Source organism: Poeciliopsis prolifica, unplaced genomic scaffold, assembly GCF_027474105.1.
Source record: "Poeciliopsis prolifica strain line A6 unplaced genomic scaffold, Auburn_PproV2 SCAFFOLD114, whole genome shotgun sequence".
In the NCBI taxonomy this organism is placed as follows: Eukaryota; Metazoa; Chordata; class Actinopteri; order Cyprinodontiformes; family Poeciliidae; genus Poeciliopsis; species Poeciliopsis prolifica.
In genome coordinates, this window is record NW_026562489.1 from 795,583 (window position 1) to 816,708 (window position 21,126).

General features: G+C 36.4%; 1 pseudogene; it reads right to left on the reverse strand.

Moving 5' to 3' along the window:
• Positions 1-21,126, reverse strand: part of LOC129354640 (receptor-type tyrosine-protein phosphatase T-like) — a 162,055-nt pseudogene that overhangs the window by 102,701 nt on the left and 38,228 nt on the right.

Consider the following 21,126-nt stretch of genomic DNA (forward strand, 5'->3'; position numbering starts at 1 on the left):
ACCTAAAGTTTGCATTTTGTCTGCTTTAAACCGGCTTCAGAGAAGCAGCAGGGACACAAATGTGAATCTTTTGCTTTCCACCCATTCCCACTTCATGTTGCCCTCTCTGTAATCAGAGACCAGAAGTTCCTAGTTGTCCATCAAGCACATTATGGTTACATGAGAGCCTTGGGCGATCATGCAGGAGACGAACGCTCACATTTCCATGTCAGCCTGTGCCCCAGTAATCACCTCACAGGTGTATTAAAGCTCAATTTCCCCCCTGAGTGATCCACATTATGTATCAGCTGGCACGTTTCACTGTGACCCCCCTTTGTTCACACTTCACAGCCTCACGTGCTGATTGGGTTCAACAGTTCACAATGCAACAGCAGAGAACCCCATCTGGCAACGGGTTCAGCTCCATTTGACATTGCAATTGACCAGGTTGGGAGCTGTTCAGCCAATCAGGTGAACTCAGACGGCGCTCTGACCAGGACAGGAGAGATGGGAGCTAATACAAGCGTGTCCATTACAAAGGGGCGAGACCTGAGTTGAAGCAAAATACCACGGCTAAATGGGATTGATTCACAGCTGGTGGAGGAGCATCATGGAGGCTGGGGCAGTCTCATTTATAGCTGTATTGTTATAATGAGCTAACAGGTGGCATATGACATTTTATGGATAATTCTGCCTTTCTTACCACCAGTGGCTTTAAACGGAGTCTATAAAAGGAACCGCCATACCATTTATACACCATACAAATTTAGATTTTATATTAGCATTCCTTCCTGAAAGAGTAATTTATACAAGGAGACAAGAAATAAATGCAAATTACTCATTTGCATTTATTTATATAAATATATATAAAGTAGTTATATTGTCTTCCTCTTCTGCTTCCAATATTGTGATGTTTAGTATTTTGGGTAATGTGCCAAAATAGAAGGAAATGTCCAGCTGGCTAAATGTAGAGTTAGCATGGAAAATTCAAGTTCATAAAACTATTAGCAAACAATCATTGTGCTCCAAACAATCCTTTGCAACATGACCATTGTACACAGATATTGAAATGACCAGTAGTGGGCGCACTTGTGCAAATGCATGAATAGTGGAGCTAGCTTTTCATTTAGCGCTTTAGCATTTTTGCTAATTTGAAAATGTTTACTGCATTTAGCCTTCCATAAATATTTTTTTGGGATAAAATCTAAAGCGCTAGTTTATTAGGCTGCTGTGTAAACTTTCCTTTAAATATATTTCAATATCTGTGTTGATGCTGATGTTGTTTATGTTCATTAGAGCAATACTCAACAACTAACAAGCTGAAAATATAAACGAAAGTATATTCCAAAAAAAATCCCTTTCCATACAGGTAGGTGTGCAATAACCAAGTTGATCATGTTGTAGCACTTTAGCATTAGCTTCCACCAAGTACTGTGTTGGTATAGCACTTTAGTGTTAGCAGAACTAATTATTAGGATTAGCGCAGGTAAACATCTGGTTAGCGCTGCCCACCACTGTCCACGGCAGCATATTAGCAACATATTGTTTTGCCTTAGTGTAAGCTGTGCACTTTAGCCTTATTCTCTTTAGAAATACCAAAGCCAGGGAGAAGAGTCATTTTTTACATAAATGTATCATTTCTGAGTAGTTTTTGTTTCTTAAATCTTGGAAAGTAACATTTCCAATTACTTCATTAATTGATAGATATTCAGCTTTTCCCACAAGGTTTAGTATTTTCAGATAAATTGTAAAATTCCAGTTGAGATCATCACTTTAAAAGGTGACCAATAAACATGGTTCAAGTCTTTTTATTTCTACTACTTATTTATTATAAATTGTTTTTTTTTGTAATTACTGCAAGAGCCACAGAAAAGAGGCAAGACTCTTAATGCCTGAAAGAGTCTTGAAACTATTTCTTCTGGAGAGAAGATGAAATGTGGAAGTGAGAGGCTGAAGCGCTCCGGCTGTCTCTGTGGACCCTAGACTGTCTGTTTCGGACGCTTGGCCTTCCCAGTGACTGTCTGCTGGTGTGCTGACACCAGGGGAAAACTGTACACACTGCAGGACTTACTGCAGGAAAACAGAAACTGCTACACAAATTAAACACTAATGTAGTTGAAGTGAATCTGCAGTGGTTTACAGAAGAGTCTTGTTTGTTTCAGCTTGTTGAACACCAACAGTGCATCCGAAAAGCATTCAAATTGCTTCATTTATATCTGTTTCCTTAAACTTATTCACACAATAAGCCCATTTTGAAAATATTTTATACGAGTAAAATATTTGATCTTTTTCTCCACATAAATATTCTTTAAACAATAGCACTATGCAGCTTGATGGATATTTTATTTCTGGACACTAATAATGCAACATATAAATTAATATCTCCATTTGATAATACTGGCTGCCTATTTAGAGTAATCCTGTGAAACATCTCCACCTGTGAACATTTGCCTAATATCATTTCAACTTATACATTTCTTTTCTTGCATTTTTTTTCATCCCGTTTTTATTTCGCTCACTTCGTGAGCACAATAAAATTACTTGGGAGGAATTAGGGGTAAAGCCAGAGATATTAAAAACATAATCTGATCCAAATAGAGAGAAGATTGATTCTCCCAGCTAGCGATGCTCTGCAGCACCACAGGATAGCATATTAAAATGGGAGTTCTCTTGCTGTGTGTGATTTTGTGCATGCCTGTGTCTGTGTTGGACGATGAGACGTTTGAGACCATCTTATAAGTTTTAGTGAAATTATGAGGTGAAATTAAAGTTTATTTTAAGAATTTGTGCAGTTTTTTGTGTGAAGACGGAGTCAATCTTTACCTGAATGTAAGCTATAAGTTGCAGATGTATGTTTTTTTCTTCCTGCTGTGACCTGGATGAGTCTGATTTGAATGTTTGGTTTGGGGCTTTGTTTTTTGACCAGCTGTGGGTGGCTTCCTCTGTGGATTAGTGTTGGTATGGCTTAGCATGTTTAACAAGATTATTCATCTGAAATAAACCACACTGCTCTATCTGATCTATAATATGCACTTCTTGTGTTTATTTGACCAAACAACTATTGACCACCAGAGCTACATATGGCCTGCGAGCTTTAGCCTATATGGAGATCCTAAAGGGAGAGTATTCTTATCTTGGCCTCTAGTAAAAGCATAAAATACACAACATTATTCACCTGAATCTTTTTTAAGGCCCTGGTCACACAGAGCTGGTCCTCAGTGAAACCTTAACATGCTTTGTAATGCTGCCGCTTCCTTGCACGTCGCCGTTGATCGGACACAGAACAGCAGATCTGAAAGCGAAACTTTTCGGAAACACTCCTGCAGAAGGTGTGAATTACTCTGCAGGTATGAAACCCCACATGCAGGATTGATTCTACTCATGCACAGTAAAAATGGCAGATAGAACTGTATTGTGTGCTACTTAACCTGTCCAGTTTACCATGTCTTCTGATAACGAATAAATATATTTTTAAAAGGAGGTTAAGGGTCAAAGCACATGTGCGTTTCAACGGCATCCACTCCATATGATGCCCAGACTACAGCAGATTGAAGGTGTTTTGTTGGTCTGGTCTAAGTAATAACACCATGTCAAAATGTGAAATGTCCCCCTAAAAATATCTGAAAATATCAGCAGTTTCCACATTGTGGTCTTGTGTAAAAAAAATCTAAATCACGTTACTTTTGAATTGTGACTATGCTGAGATGCAGTAAATAGTTTTAGATTATGGATGTTGCTGCAAAACCCCAAACGCCTCCTGGACTAACAGGAGGCTGTATTTACGCTAAACCAATGTAATAATTCATGACTAGTGAATAAAAGTGAGAATTCTCAAATTTGATGTTTCTGTGCATCTCTTTGCAGGACTGTGAGAGAACATTTGTAGAACTTATATGCAGTACTTTGAATGTCCTGTTCTGGTCCAAACATTTAAAGACATTTTTCACTTTTCATTGTGTTTCTATTTTCCCGGTCATGTATTTTTTGGTGTATAAGATTTCACAATCACGTTTTTAAGATTCACGGGACTCTTGTGAAGTCGAGCAGATGAATGATTCACCAATCTGTCTGGTGGAATAATGCAATGCATTTGTTTGAACACAAAAATAGGAAAAAAACAATAATTCATGGGCGGGAGTTTGATCTGTGCTGGCGTCTTTTCTCTTATTTTGAACTTTGATGTTGGTTTCTTCCAGTCTGTCTTTGTTGTGAAACCGTTTCTCATTCCGTCTCTTCTTCCCTTAAGAATTTAGTGACTGTGTCTTTCTTGTTTGTCTTTCTCTTAATCTATTTCATGTGTCAACTCTAAACTCGGTTGAATGTTGCTTGCTGACTGTGCAGCTACTTAAAAAGCACTTCATCCTTTGTTTGTTGGTAGTGTGCCCTTAAAATGTCATATCCTCCCCAGACATTCACCTACAAACATCTTCTCCCCTTTTCAGAGTCTGACTCAATCTGCTGCAAATTTTGAGGGCAACCTGACTTACTAGGGAAGAAGCAGGAAGTACATTGTCATTACATATGAAAAAAGAAAGATGAGAATAAGGCGTACTGTGAGTCAAACCAAACAAATCAGACATCAGTCAAATTGCAGGTTTAAACTGCAGTCACATCTCCGAGTCGACCTTAAACAAATGCTCATGGCAAGCAGCCTGTTGCATCAGTATTGCAGAGCAGTGGAGCAGTTACAACATGACTCTGTACAGAACCAATTAGAACCGACCTCGGGACTAATGGTAACAGCAATTGAAGCTGACACAAAACACCAATGTGTTTATAAGAAGTGGGTTTGAGGCATCAAAAGGTCATACGATCACATCGACGTAGAAATCCTATTCCTCATTCAGCATGCCGATGCTGGAGCGCTGAAGCACTCTAATGGCATTTCTTTTTATCTTTTCATTTCAGTCAGTTTTTACTTTGCTTCTCCTCCCACAGTGTTGAAAGCAACCATATGGAAAATACTTCAAAACAAATGGCTGTCAGAAACAATGTGCCATGGCTTGTCCTTGCAATACTTCACACACTGTTGATGAAATTTGCATAACACTTCATGCAGACAATCCTATAGAGTGCAATGGGCTCGGTTCACTTTGGCGCTCCAGAGATCAGCCGTACCTTACAGCAGTGGTCCGACCTTTTATTTCTGCACACCACTGCCTTACAGCACTAAGCATAAAATATACCACTGAATTTTAAAACTGAACTGACATGTTTTAAAAATCACAGATTCCACTTTAATGGTGGAGACTGATCACACTAAAGGTGTTTCATGTTAGTCAGTATTAATAATTGATCAATTGTTTTGTTTCTAATGTCTAAAATAACCAGATGCCATGGCACTTTTCACTCGACACTATTAAATAATAATAACCAATAAAGCTAAATATGAAGCTAATGCAGCAGCAGTATTTAACAAAGTTAAATAACACAATTTTAACTAACATTACTAACCATTCAAATGTCTTTTGGTAAAATGTTGAGTTGCCTGTGATGTCAGTGGAGTCCAGCAGCTTTTATAGACATTCTGACGTTCAGTTAAATGTTTCTTTCAAAGGACATAAACACCAGTTTTATTTCAGTGTTTATACAATCATTCTGCACTTTCATTTTCTACATATTTTAATGTCTAGACTTGACCTGCAGCAGAAAAAACAGGTATTTAGCATTCATAAAGAGCCCGGGAAAAGGTCTAAGAGTAAAACAAATGCAGGGAACTAACAATGAGCTGAATGGAACTGTGAAAGAAAGGTTTCCATTTTTATGTAAATGAGCTGCCATCATCCTTTGCTGTTTCATCAAGTATTCAGTTGGCCTTAGTTGAATTCGGACACAAAATACAGGCAAGTAGGCTGCGGAGGGTTGTTTAAATTGTGCACTTTCATTATAGAGTTGAATCTTTTATGGAGGCGACCTTTGGTGTTTGCTCACTTTCAAATGAATTTTTTTTTATTAGACGAAACAAATACCAACACTTCTGTGATTCCATCGCAATCAGTGGACTGTCATCTGTGTAGCAGCTTCACTGGAGTATGTGGGCTTACATGCAAGACTGAGTTGAGGTTCAACCACAGCCAGCAACATCCGAAGCAGAGCAGACATGCAAACGAATGCAGTAAGATGAAGATGAGGAGGAACAACAACCAAGGAGCCCCAAAAAATGGAAAACCAAGACAAATCAGGAAACAGAGGGATAAAGTGGAGGAGGTGTAGGGCAGGAAATAACCAAAATGAATTATTGTTTTGTGTCGTGTTTATGGTTGTGCTGTGACATAACATAGGGAAGAAGATATTCTGCCTATAAAGAAATAATCACCTTCGCTTGGGATGACTAGAATGTACGGCGTTGTTATTTGTCCCCTACCTATTACCACTAAGGCCAAGGGCCGCACGTCCCCGCCGGAAAGCATGAGAGAGAGGGAAGAGAGAAAAACAAACAACAACAAAAAAAAGGAAAAAAGAAGAAAAAAGTCTAAGAAAAAAGATATTTCGTTTTATTTATCAGTTTCATTAGATCTCCCTGCTTTGATCTGTCTAAGGAGAGAAACTGCAGCGGTGGAGATGGTACTAGCACAATGAAATCAATAGCATTTAGCTGGGATATGACTGGTCTGTTTGCCAAAACAAAAAACTGTCAATGAGCAACCTGAGTGGCTTTTACCAGGAGGCGGCCTGACAGATGTGTCGAATATGCCTATTTAGTAAAGAGCTGGCAGCGAATGCAGATGTGGTATTAGGAGTCGGTCAAGAGTCGACCCGGCCTGACGGGTTAATAGGAACAAAGGGACAAGAAATGAAGGAAAGAAAGAGATGGTAAAAAAATAAAAATAAAAAAAAAACACTTTGTGGCTAATTAGAGAAAAAAAATCTGATTTCTGCTGGGAAACAGGTTTCACTTTTACAGAAGAGATAATCTATTCAAATTCAAATCGCAAATTGTTTCAACGATATGTATTGTATGTTTCCCTTAATTTTTATGTTTTTAAATAATACTGTAAATTCTAAGGACTTTCTTTTTTACTTAATTCCCAGTTCAAATTAAAATGAATCAGTCATGTTTCTTAGATATTTGTTCCTTATGAAGCTGAAACCTCCGTTTCTTCACTTGGATTTGCTGTCAGAAAATGTTTGTCTATTTCCATAAAAATGACAACTTTCTATTTCTCTCAAATGCATTTTAAAAATGCAAAAGAAAGATTGAAATTCAGACTCTCTATGGGCTGATGAGGGGGAAGTAAAACTCTGAGTCACGTCATCTCTCAGAGAGAGAAACAGGACAGCTGTTCAGAGACAGTTTCCCTACATGATAAATATCAAGCACACAAATTTCTGTGCCTCTTTTGCTGATGCATATTAATTTCACATCAAATTATGGATCAGTCCTCTTCTAAAGCAAGGTCAGATTTATAACATCAAAAAGGATCTGATGCAGCCAGATGCTGACGATTTCTTCAAGGTTTTTGGTTCCCATTTAAGTAAATCCCTGCAAATATGTAGCAGGATAAACTGAGAAAATCAATCGAAAACTAACCGACAGGATAAAGTTTACAGTTTGTGATGTTGAGTTATTCTGTCTTTAAAGTTAATATTACCTGCAGTTCGATTGTTATTAGTTTCTGTTTTCAGTTGAACTGGTGTCTAATGAACTGACCATTTATTTTACTACAGACAAATCCAAAGTTTTTAAACCGTAAGATAGTTTGTCTAATGATCGAAAAATTCTTTTAACTTTCAAAAATCTGCTTAGTTAGTAAGAAAAAAATATCTCAAGGTTCAACTCAGCCTCAGGCCAGACAGACAAAACATGTTTTGATAATGTGAGTACAGCAAATCCAAGCCCACTGAATCCCAGACCTAATAACCAGACAGCAGATGTGCTTCATCTAAAGTTTTACAGTCAGAGGCCTTGATTTGTGATGATTTTCATTAAAGTTTGAAATGCTCCTGCAAGTAAAGTGATGCTACTTTTAAAGAAATTCAGTTTTAAAGCTTCTGAATATTGGATTTCTTATATGCCCACTAATTTCAAAAGCATCTCCAGCTTATAAAATGTGCGTCTGCTGCAGTGAAATGAACTTATTTCCATATCTGACTCATCTCGTCCACAGCAGACTGTTCAACTGAAACACTAGTGGGTGAATGTTTCAACAAAACTCAAAGAAAATGTCTGTTATAGAGAAGTAAAATTTTGTAGAGATCAATATATTGGACTAATACAGGCCTGGACAGAGGGAACAGATGAGGGTTTTAGAGAAAAACTTAATATTATCAGCACTTTTCTCAAGGTTGAAGAACATTTTGCTAGAAGGCCAAGATGGCGGCCAGCTGTGATAAAAGGAGTGGCTCTGGACAAGCAACAGCTGAAACCTCAAACGTTCTTTGAAAAGATCCTGAACACAAACTTCCTGTTAGAGGAACAAAAACAGAAATGTGGGAATAAAGAGGCGCTTTCAGTTCTTTATGGTAGAAAACGTTGAGTTCAAACGCAGCTGCTGGGAATCTCAAGCATCTGTTGTGTTCCTTGTCACAGCAGTTATTACAGACGCTGTCTGTCATCAAGACCCTGAATATTTATCCAGCTTTTTTACAGCAGGACAAATAAAGCAGAATTTCTGTTCAGCTCCAAACTGTTCAGTCCCAGAATGCCTCACAAACAAATGTTCCTGTATGTAGTACTTTTAACTGCTGTTGTTTGGTCATAAACATGTTTAAACATATTCTTTAAAACATTTTATCTCATCATGCAGCAAGAGTTTTGATGAAAATTAGAAGAAGACTTCAACCTCTCTTCACTGGTTTTCTGTTAAATCACCAAATTATCCTGAAGAAAAAAACTTTTCTATTTTGCTGCAGGTTTACAGGGTTGGTAGTTGTTTCTCTTCACTGTCATGACTTTGCTGCTAAAGAATTTCTCTGACACTGCATACAGTTTTCTGATTTCTTTACAGCTGGGGTGTCCAAAGTGTGGTCCGAGGGCCATTTGTGATTCTTGGCCTGTTTTTTGTGCAGCCCCCAATTGCAGTTAAAGAATGATACCAGTTTGGCCCGTCCAGCTCAGGTGACTGATGCAGACAGAGACGTTTTACCTGTGATCCAGGTAAAGATTTTTTTTCTTACAATGGAAAATGTTAAGTAAAAATCATTCAGTTTTTATAATATAAACCAAACATGTTTTACAGCAAAGTGAACTTTTTTCTGAAAATCTCACTTTGCTGCACCAAAATCAGTTTTCATTTAATTTATTAAAGTTTGATAAGCACAGCAAACGTTTCTGCTCTTAAAGCTGAACATAAATTTGTTCACTCAAGTCCAAAAGAATTTGAAGATATATTTTTATATTACAGTAAATAATTTTAAAGTTTTGAATAACATCCCTTTCATACAACAGAAGAAAAAAAAACTATGTGCTTGATTGTAGTTTTTTTTGTTTTTTGGTACGCATCTACTTTTGACTCTATAATTTTGGCCCATGTGTCAGAGATCCATGTTTGAGAAAGTTGGAACTGCATATTTCACATAATATGAACTGCATTACATTAATTTGTACTGGAATAAGCTGAATGAATATGGACCGATCTGGATTGCAAATTACTGGAAATAAATTTGATCTGTTTGGCGAAAGTGCCTTCACATCATTTGTGGAGGAATTTTTCTCTATATAAATAAAACTGAATGAAACTGTCAAATAAACGTCATTTATTCTAAAAAGCGTGAGAAATAATTCCAACCAAAATTGCTGCTTGTAATTTTTTCCTCATCTTGATTGGAGTAAAAAGACAGACTCCATTTTTCACTGAACAGCTCTAAGCTTCCTCAAAATTATCCATCTGCACTGCCACTCACTGCCCACTTTAAAACTTTCAAGTCCTTTTAAATTAGATGTAACTTGAATTTTTGAAAATTAACTATTTTAAAAAGTAAAGTTTGCCATTTGTGTTTTGAAGAGAGCCACAAAGTGAAAAGCATGTCTTATCTGATACACACAAACATGCAGACAGTCAGTGTCCACATACCCATTATATTCCCTATAACCTAACCAAACACACAAAAAAACATTTGGTATGATAGATGAAGAAAAAAGCTATAAGAGAAAGAAATGTGCACAAATGAGTGATAAAGCCTTGATGTACTGTGGATGAGACAGAAACAGAGATTGAAAATGTGGAAAAATCAAACCAATGCTTGATGCAGATAAAAAATGGGATAGAAAAAAAAAAAAACAGAAGGTGAGAAAAATCAATAGCAAGCTAAAAAGCTTCCAAAGCACACTGCCCAGCACACAAATGGGTGTATCTGCAAAAGATGAGCAGCAAATAAAGATCTGAGACACGGAGAGAGCCAGGCAGAATGAGGTGGAATCAGAAACACTTTAGCATCCGTCCACTGGGTCTAATGAAGCTGATCCAACAGTCTACTGCGACTCTGATCTTTAAACACTGGTGAACAGCACGGATGTGGCATGAGGTGACAGGAGGAGAGCCGGATACAGGAAAAGGAGCAGAGTGTGAGAAACATTGAAGCAGAAGAGATGGACAGAGATGCTGCGGAAGAAAAGCATGCAGGATTACATGGTTGTGAATAGTTGGCCTTTTTCTGCAGTGTGTGAGTGTTTGTCTCTTCTAACTAACTCCTACAGGTTGACGTGATAACAAAACTACAACATGATCACTGGAATAATACTAATACTAGTGTAGTGTTGCTCCGTATCAATGGAAGGGTGCTCATACCTTTGCGAGCCAGACGGACGCAGTTGATTTTGGTTTCCTGTGAAGAGAAAAACACACAAGTTGAGATCCATCACACAGAAAAACTCAAATATTCCCATAAGTCCAGAAATTAACACATTGACGTTTCCAACAAGATCATTTTTGCATGCTGAATAAACTTTCCATTCATCTACTTTGCTCCTTTTAAAGGCACATTTCAGAAATGTTCACTCTTGTTCTACTACAGATAGATGAAGGATGCCTCAAGGTCTTCCTTCATACCACTGCTGTTTCCAGTCCAATGTGGTTCAAATATTCGAGTTTGGTCTCATAGTTCATTCATTTCTGCTGCAAAGTAACTATGAACCTTCCTGTCAACTAATCTGGGAATTATTATAGAAAAGCTCTGGAAAAGCTTTATGTTGGTTATCAGTATTATAATTACTACTATTGAATATTCTTAAGTTTAAATGTTTTACTGGCAAACGTTTCAGAAACCAGACTATATGTAGGAAATAAACTTTTATTCTTTCACTGAAACTCCAATTCTGGTGACTTTCTTTTCTTTTTGGAACAGAACATCTTTAAACCATTTAATAACAACTATGGGAATCTTGCAGAGAAAAATTTTGCCAAATGGTTTCCCTGTGGAGTTGAATCCAAATACCTGCTGTTCGGACCTTGGCTTGTTATTTTTGTAGTTCTGTTAATTTGCCTTAGTTTTACCCATTATATTTAGATCAGCCTTATTTCTGTTTTCGTTCAGATCAATCTGTTCTTCCTTTATTCCACCTCCTGTCACACAGTGAGGCTGTTCCAGCATGCCTTATATTTGCAAACATCTGTTATTGTAAATCAAATGATAGTCTTTCAAATTTGAAGCCTAAACGTGCAGCATGGAAAAAATGCCTGCATGGCAGGTTTAGCATCTGGTTTTCTTCAAAATGTAATCTTTTGACAGTTCTTTATGAAAGAAGGGAAGAGAAACAGAAAGTGGAACATCCTTCAGATGTTCAGTTTTTACATGTTTTATTTGGCCATTAAATATTTTAGTTAAGTCAAAAATAATCAGACTTTAATGTGAGATGATGTTTAGTTGGATAGTGAAACATTATGCAGGTCAATGTTATTTTAATCAAAAGAAGCAACATTTCTAGAACTAGAATATTATTTTATCTATATTTTAAAAAACGCATTAGATTTTTGTTATCAACTTAATTGTAATTTAACGGCTGAAATAAGTTAGAATATGACCTTTGCTTCAGTAAATTTAAGGTTTTAAAATTGGTTAAAATTTTATCTTTTAATTTAAATGACTTTAGAGGAGATAATTTTAACTAAAAAACTATTAGAAATGAATAATTCAAAACGACTTGTTTCTTTTTTGAGCAGATTATATTCAGACATTGTGAATATAGCTTAATTTGTTTAAAAAATGTTTCTATTAATGGTTGCAAAGAGAAAAGGATCAGTTCAAACACTGATGTGTAAATTTGGGCCGATAACATCCGACAATATTTGCTTTGGTTGCCAAACAATATTTACCAGTACGAAGAACATATTTTACTAGTATTAGAGACAAAAGACACAGTGCATGTTTCAGGATGGAGTGACTTTTTCAAGCATAAGACTAAAGTTGTTTTGGAGATGCAGCTCAATATTTCCGTCTTCCTCATATTGTTTAGATTTCCACTTTTGCCTGACAATCATGAGGATTTATCCAATAAGAGACCAGAGATCCACTGATGGTGACTTTATGCAACCAAAGTCAGGAATGTAACCGTCTTCATTTGCATTTCATCGGTTCTGAACAAAGGATTTAATTGAAATCAATTATATCAGAAATTTGAAAAAAACTCATTCAAGCTCATTAAAATTCATAAAAGGTCCAGAGTTTGTTTTTTTTTTTACAGCAATGTTCGCTGCTTGAATGTAACAAAAGCCTCTGAGCTCTACAAAGAGAATGCTCCTCTCCTGTCAACAGACAAAGAATAAAAGTGCATTTAGAGATTTTGGAGTCTGAGTGCATCTTGATTGACAGCGACTGTCAGAAGGTAAAATCTCTCTCCTGGAAACTCCAAAACTGGCACTCTGAAGCTTGTTTAGTGTGTGTGTGTGTGTGTGTGTGTGTGTGTGTGTGTGTGTGTGTGTGTGTGTGTGTGTGTGTGTGTGTGTGTGTGTGTGTGTGTGCGTGCGTGTGTGTGTGTGTGGCGCGGGGGTGAGTGACATTGATTGTCGGAGTAGCCTGGCCAACCCCTGAGGCTTTTTACTCGTCAAGGAAGGTGTCTGGCTTCGCGGCGAGGAGGAGCATGTTTCTCCATGCATGTCACAGTTCCCTTTTGTTTTCTGCCATTTCTTGCCCAATTTCTTTGTCCTCTTCCTCCTCCGCAATCCTTCCTCTTCAACAATTCCAACTTTGCAGTATTTTTCCCCCAAATACCTCTTCATCTACCGCTGAAATTCACTTTCCGTGTTTTGTCCATTTAATCGACGCTTTGGTCTGGTTTGAAATTTACTGATTGTGCACAAGTGGCTCAAAGAAAACGCTTGACGTTTCCATGAATTTTATTTTATTTTTATGAATCACAGCATTAAAGTACAACTATTACCGTCCTTTGAACTGTGTTGTGCAGTGTTGGAGTAATCTCATTCATGTGTGGTGTTATTTTGGGGAGATGTTGAGTCTAACCACATTTGTAACTTGGTGACTGTGGATTTTGACAACATTAAACTGTTCTTTTGGAACATAAGTGGCTGTTGCAAGAGTGGTTGGGTTTTTAAGACTTTTTCACTTCCATTTCACACTGAAAACAGTCAGACAAACTAAAAATCATTTGTAAAATATTTTGTGAACTATTTAGGCCTAAATGTTTTGGAGATTGTGCATCTTTTTTGTTATATACAAACTGAAGGTCTTTGCCTTAAACAAGCTGCCAAAAATCAAAGTTCACACACAATAAAGCAACATCACAGTGAGTTTTTAAATCATTTAACAGTAAATACTTGAAAATAAGATTGGATTTTCAAGCAACAACTTCCAGAAAAACAAAGCAGCACTGATCATTCAGACTGAATAAGAAATTGCAGAGTCAGATTTTAGTGGTCAGACTTCTCTTCCTACCACTGGTCTGTTGGTATTTACCCAGAATGCCCTCCACTGTTTTTAAAAAGGTTAGTTTGTTTCTAACTTTATCATTTTTACATTGTAGTTTTACTGTGAATTTACTGTGGATGCTTTCAAGCTCACTTGAAAGCATTGCTTGAATTTACAAATTACATTAAGGTGACTTATTCTCACTAGTTTAAAATAAATCACTATTGTATTTTACCTTTATTTCTTCATTTCAGGGAATTAAAAGAGAATAATTGAAAACTATAATATCTAAAATTGTTGCAAAGCAATTTTCATTTGCATTACAATAAGTGAATTAATTTTATCCTTTTTTCATTTCTTTTATTCTTCTTATCTGATGTCATCTCATTTAATTGTTGATTCTGTGACAATATTTCTCATACTAAATGGAAGAAGAGTGGAATTGGTAGATTTTTAACAAGCTGAATGGCACATAAATTATTTTATTTGCCTTTGTTTTGAATTTCTTTGAAAGGCTGATTGACTAACAACAACAATTATTATTATTATTTTGTGTGTCTGAGTGTTTTATTTTGAATAAACTAGAAACAATAAATGAGGAGACTCAGTCTCCTGGAAAAGGTAAAGTTAAACACTCCACACAAGTCCTGGGTAAATTTTGCTGGGAGGAAAGTCAACCTAGGAAAGAGACTGAAGTTTTAAGGTTGCATCAGTGCAACGGGGAGCTGCTCTGCCTGGGAGGGAAGAATAAAAAGCAACAAAGACACATGTTTCAACTTCTGTCTCAGCTTATGTTTAAGCAGAAAACATACATTTTGTGAAAGAATTTTGCTTTTCAGTTTACAAGACAGCCTCACAATATTTTTCCACCTGCACTTTCCCCTCTGCATTTCCTCCCATTTTAACCCTGACTTGCTTCTATTATTGCCTCAAGTGATAAACTCTTCACTTGTTATCGTTTCACCCCTCCCACATCTCTCCTCATCCCAGAGTCCCAAATCCTTCCACTTGTTTTCCTCACAGCCCGAGGCAAACCGTTCCTCTGCGTGTTTGTGAGACACTGCATGACACTGAGACATGGAGACTGCCGTCGGAAGGCTGTTATTTGTTCAGATGAGAAACTGGCTTTCAGCTGACTATATTTGTATTTTTCCTTGTAAAAACACAAATATATCAAACATTTAAATCCAAACTTTCTGATCCGTTACAATATATTATGGCTTAGAGTCGTACTTTTTCCATTAAGACCCGATAAGTAAAATATTTATGAGTTCAAAACCAGGAACAGATTTACAAGTTTTGAGTGAAATTTAACTTTCTTTATGTTTCCTTAAACTAAAGATTTGACTGAGTCTTTATGATGAAATGTAGAAATAATTTATCATTTCTAAGTGACTCTAACAACTGTAAAAAAAAAAAAAAAAAGATTTATTCAAAGTTAAGTAATTGGTGTAAACTAGGTTTAGATGAGATAAGTGATAAGTAAATATTAGCCAACTAATTTTTTTACGTATTTGAAATGGTGTTAACTTTCAAAGTAGATAAACCCTTTATAAACTTTGCTTTGTGTACAGTTAGATAAATGTTACAATTAGCTATTTTTATGGAATATAATTTGAGTATTTTATTTTGAGTTAAAATCACAAACTGTATTGTAACATCTAAAATGAAATTTAAACCAAAACCAAAAATGTTTAAACTATTCAGCTGATATTTCAGAGGTTTTCAGTTTAAAATTTAAGTCATTTTTACTGAAAGGTATTTAAATGTTACATTTAGACGAACCTGAACAAATTCCCAGAATTAAACTCATTGTTTGAGCCGCCTAAATTCTGAAAAATCAAGTTATTGCAGGATTTTTTCTGGTACCAACAAAAAGGATTGTTTATGTTTGATTCAACGTGGTGACAAGATAAAAGGGGGTATTATTAGCAGGACAGAATTGAAAGGGAACACAATGTGAGCAAAGGTGATGACAAAAGAAAAAACAAAGTGGGAGGACATTCGTGGGAGGATAAGAAAAAGGTGCAGTCCAGGAGGGATTTAAAGAACTGAAACAAAAAAAAATATACACCCACAAAGAATACAGAAAGAAGGAGCGGATAAAAAAAGAGGATGAAGAAATAATTGAGAAAAGAGTCAAACATTTTACTGGTTTGAAGGTGGAGAATGGTAAAATATTACACATAAAAACCGTAATGATGTTTTTCTGTCAGAAGCAGCAGCGCTGCAGAGCTTGAGAGTGGGCGGATTGAGGGAACGATTCTTCCTAAATGTTCTCCTGAGAGGTGGTGACAGAAAATGAAAGACAGAGGAAGGTGTGGCGCTTGCTTTGATGGACAGGTGGATGTCAGAGGAGGGGAAAAATAAAATAGCAGGATTATCCGAGACTGGCAGGGAACGAGAAGCAGTTTCATCCATAGGATCAAACACCAACATCACCTTGTTAGATGCAAATGAGGAAAATAAGAAAACATCTGCAGCTGCAGGGAAAAGTGACACCGACTCCTGCGGATGTGACTGACAGAACAAGAAATGAAATAAATGCACTTTGTGAGCGGAGCGGATAAGGTAAATCCTTGATTGACAAATATCACCTCTCACCTTTCTGGAGCTATAATGAAGAGTCTACAGCTTTAGGCTAAAGAATTTAAACACACTCAGCGTCACGCCCATAGGAGGCCCAGCAGATGGGAAACGGAAAATAAAACCTGATCAGAGTTGTTTCTCTGAGTTCAGGAAAATAACAGCAACAGTTCCAATCTGGAAAGAGAACGTGGCCAGAATACATAAATACAGTCATGAATAATCCAACTATTTTTGTTGAAGTCTGACTTCCCCATCAAATCATCTGGGTTATGGTGGCTGAACAGGTCCATTTATATTTCTATTTACTTTTTCCACTACTACCCTCCCAGCACACCCACAATTTTCCACTCCATGATCCGGACAAATCTAACGCTGATTGGATTGACTGCGATCCAATCAAATATGGAACCCCAAAGTGACCGGATTTAAGGTCTGAACAGCAGCAGAAGCACTCAGCGCCTAAATGCATCCGCTCACAGTGGCTCAGTCAAGCAGGAACCAACACATTCTCTCCCACATTGTCCGTCTCTGTTTGAGTGCATTGTGGGAACTCTGCCGTCTGAAGGAGGATATTGCGCCACGGCGCTGGCCAACTCACCGGGCATTGCTCTCCGCGCACCGAGTTACCGTGGTTACGGCGGTGGAAAATTAAAACGGGTCTCACAGGGGTTTAAATTATGATGGAAATTCAAAAAGCCAAGTTAGAGCCTTGACATACTTCTGAGGAGACAGGTGGGGGAGTTAGTGTCAGTAGATGGTGAATTAATGGATTAAAAAAGAGGCAGCACAAGAAAAATTAAAGTTTTTTTCCTTAAAACTGAAGTTTTAGAGAAGTATAATTATTTTCTAATTATATTTGTCAAATAACATCATATGGCAAAGATGCTCCAAAAAAACTGATATGACAACTTGTTTGATGTATTTTTTTCTTATTTTATTAAAAACATTTATTGCCAATTACACTACTTTTAGATATACAATTGCCATAAATCATTCTTTATAATTCTTGTTAATTCTTTCCATCTGGGATACTTACTTCCTTATAAAACAAATAAATTCTTATTTTTCTGTAGATATAAATATTCTTTTAATGTCTTTTTAACGTATTGCATGTATCGGGGTTTTTTTTGTTGTTTTTTTGTTTTTATTTTTGTTATTTTCAAGTCTATAAAATAATTTTAAAAAATGTTTCTTTAAGTTGTTTTTTCATTTAAACCAATAAAATAGAAAAAATCATACTCACTATGAGGCATTGCTGCAGAGTTAATTAATCAATTTAATCAGCTGTCCAATGCTGCTGGATGCTCAATAAGGAGGAGTGATTGTTGCAAAGTTAATGACTTGATAACATCAGATGGATTTCCTTTGAAAACTTTTTTCAACTTGAATAATAAACTGACTTCAGCTGCAGATTTTTTGTAGGATTTAATCAGAATGTATGTAATCGACAGTGAATCTATCAATGGGATTTGATTGAAATAACTACCTGTTTACAAATTGGATGTTTTAAAAAGTGTTTTGAGACTAAATTTTACTGCAAATCATCAATGTATGAGGAATCTCAACTGATTTGAAACTGAAGGATTTCTCATTTTGTATCTTATTCATAAAAGACTAAAGAAAAAGAGCAACTATGAAAGTTATTTTTCAGTCTTGACCATTTTACATTTTGCACAACAATATATTGAGAGTAACACTTACACAATTTTCTAAACATTGAGAGATAATATCCATTCCCCTCTTGGGAAATTATTTGATAATTGGCTAATATCAGAAAATATATCGGTCTGAAATGTTTTGACACAGCATGTGTGGAAATCCTGCTGGTTAAAATGTAAACTCTAAAGCAGTAAACATGAACATTAGTTCTGCTAATGCTTAAAAATTATTATTCAACCATAGTATTTATCTGGAGCTAATGCTGAAGGACTAAACTCATCAATGTTGGAGTTCATTTAGAGGAAGCTAATTGTGCTAAATGTTTTCAAAGTTTGCAGCAATGCTAAAGAACTACACAGAAAAAAATAACCTGCTATTAGGTTAGCAGGTTATAAATGTGCTGAACTCAAGTTCTACACATTTTTATGTTTTGGTCTGAATTATAGACACAATTTTCCAATTAAATGTCAAATTTGTTTCAAATCTTGCAAGGAAAAATAGGGCCTCAATTGTCGGCTCACTGATGACTCCAACAGGTCCAGACTCACCCCATTGGCTCTGCTCATAGCCTGGAAGTAGATGCTGTAGCTCTTGGCCGGTGACAGCGGAGGGTTCCAGAAGCCACCGTAGCTTTTGTTGTCTCCCACTGTGAATGGCTGAACCACCGTGAGACTGGAAGGCGGAAGATCAGCAGCCATGTAGTACCCAGAGTTGAGGATGGAGGCGTTGCGGAAGCTGAACGGGCAGAAAAGCACTCTGGAGCTTCAGAGGCGGCACGCCGACTTTTAGACTTCCTCTCTTCCTTCACAACAAGCTGGTAGGAGCTGGAATAATAAAGAAACGGTTTTTCAACAAATCAATCAGCAAATCATTACTCCAATGTATTAGTAATGTACAAAACTACTCATGCAGTCAGAATTTCTTCATATTTTCATCTCTAAGCAGTTATTTTGTCATTCCTTAAAGGGAGGTAATAACTCAGTCATTAAGATCTTCTAAAAGGTCTTTCAATTGTTGAACTTTTCTTCATTTTTTGAGAGGTTTCTATTTTGAGAGGGATGTGTTTTTGTGTTGGACCTTAAGAGTGACCTGTTATGGTTAGATTATATCTATATTTTTGAGATTCAAGTCTGGTCAGTTCTTCCTATTTTTAAATCCTTCCAGAATGAGCTGTTTTAGGGCCTCTGTCACTTTAAATCCAAATAAGCTGCTCAACATTTACATTCATACACGGAAATTATTTCAAACAGGTGTTTAATTATATACCTCTGCATCTTTGAAAAGCAGACGTGGGGCCTCCTGCACAACCAACAAGAATGCAAAAAGTGATTTATGGATGTTAATATAGATATTCATTGAATTTGAAGCTCTGCTTTGAATTTCCTAATAAAAAATTAGGTCTAACATGCATTTTAGAGATTGAGAAACTTATGGATGGATAGCAGGTTTGGTCAGCTAATGAACAGTAATGGATGTGTGCATGCATGTACTTGTATGTGCTTCAGCAGGTGTGATTGTGTGTATATGAACAGTTGTAGTGATGTTTCTTCTCTTAGATGTGCTTCAGTGTGTGTGTGTGTGTGTGTGTGTGTGTGTGTGTGTGTGTGTGTGTGTGTGTGTGTGTTTCCACTGAGCTCTGAGAGGCCCCTATGAATGGTTGAGGGGCTCCTTCAGCGGTCAGGACAAATGCAGCGGCCCTCTGCAATTACCTCCATCCTCCATGCCAAGAACTCACTTCACAATTATACACAATTAGGAAAATGTATGTTCCTGTGAACGGGCCGCGGCCAATTATCCCCAGCTCCCGTTTGGCAGCTTTCATAAAAATAATTGCTGATGACCAAAGATGAGTCTCTCCCGATGTCACGTTCTGTACCCTTTTTACCGTTCTGGCTGAATATCCATTTCAAATTAAAGCCTTTTAGGGGCTGCACAAAATATGAAGGACAGAAGAGGAAGCAGGTAGTTAATTCACTCAGAGAGAGGAAAGAGAGAGAAATTTTCATGTTGCTTTAGTCGCAGATTTCTTTTTTTGTTGGAAAGTAACTTCAGATTATTTGTCTAAAATTTGCCTAATCACTTTTTTTTTTTTAATTCTCAAGAAACTTAACTCAGTTGCTGTGCTAATTAAGCAAATAACGTATATTACAATATGCACTTATGAATGTTTTTTTTTTTATAAATCTCAAGTATTTGTGTTAATATCAGAGGTCCACTCTATTAAATTTCATGGACTGTAAGTGGAGTTTGCAAATTTCATATGCTTCAATCATTTTGGAAAAATATAATTTTGTTTATTTGAGCAATAAACAAAAACATTAAACCGTCTATATTGTGTATGAGGAATATTTGCTGTGTGAAAAATCATGAAATATGGCATAAGGTTCATAAGTTTCAACAACTAGTCGCTCTTTTTTTCTTTTCATTCAGTCGAAATTTTTTACCTGTGTTGATCCTCGAAGACATCAAACATAACTTTCTGAAGCAAGTAAATTAAGTAAAATTTGATTCTCCAACTGAGCCTCAAATGAAAATATGTTTGTAAGAATATGAGATGCAAGACATAACACTTTAACTGTGACCCTCCAAAGACATTTAACTTAATAAGTCCTTATCCTACTCAGTAGTTTATTATGTTTAATAATAGTAAAGTATATTTTTCTCTTATTCTGCAACAGTGTACTTACTTTTTGTTTTTACATTTTACCTTTTCGTCCATCACTTTGCTGTAAATTCAGCTGGATTTTTCCCCTGAGGAGCAATAAAGGATATCTACTTTCTATTCAGCTTTCCAAATAATTAATTGTTTCCAAATTAAGATCACATTTATTATTCATTTGAATCAATGTGTTACTTTAACAATGAGGTTTATTTCTTTAGACAAGTTGTGGGTGAAAGCTTGAAAATTAAAACTTGAAATAATGATCATGTTTTGAATTCTGTCATGTTTTCTCTGAGTTATGCCTTCATATAGTGGAGAGTAAAAGGTTTAAGGCCAGAAGTGACTAATGATCATTTCTCCTTCTCTGGGTTCTTTTGCATACAAATTGGACTTATATGTGTAGAATACTTTAATGACTGTAAAAAATGCCCTTGAGG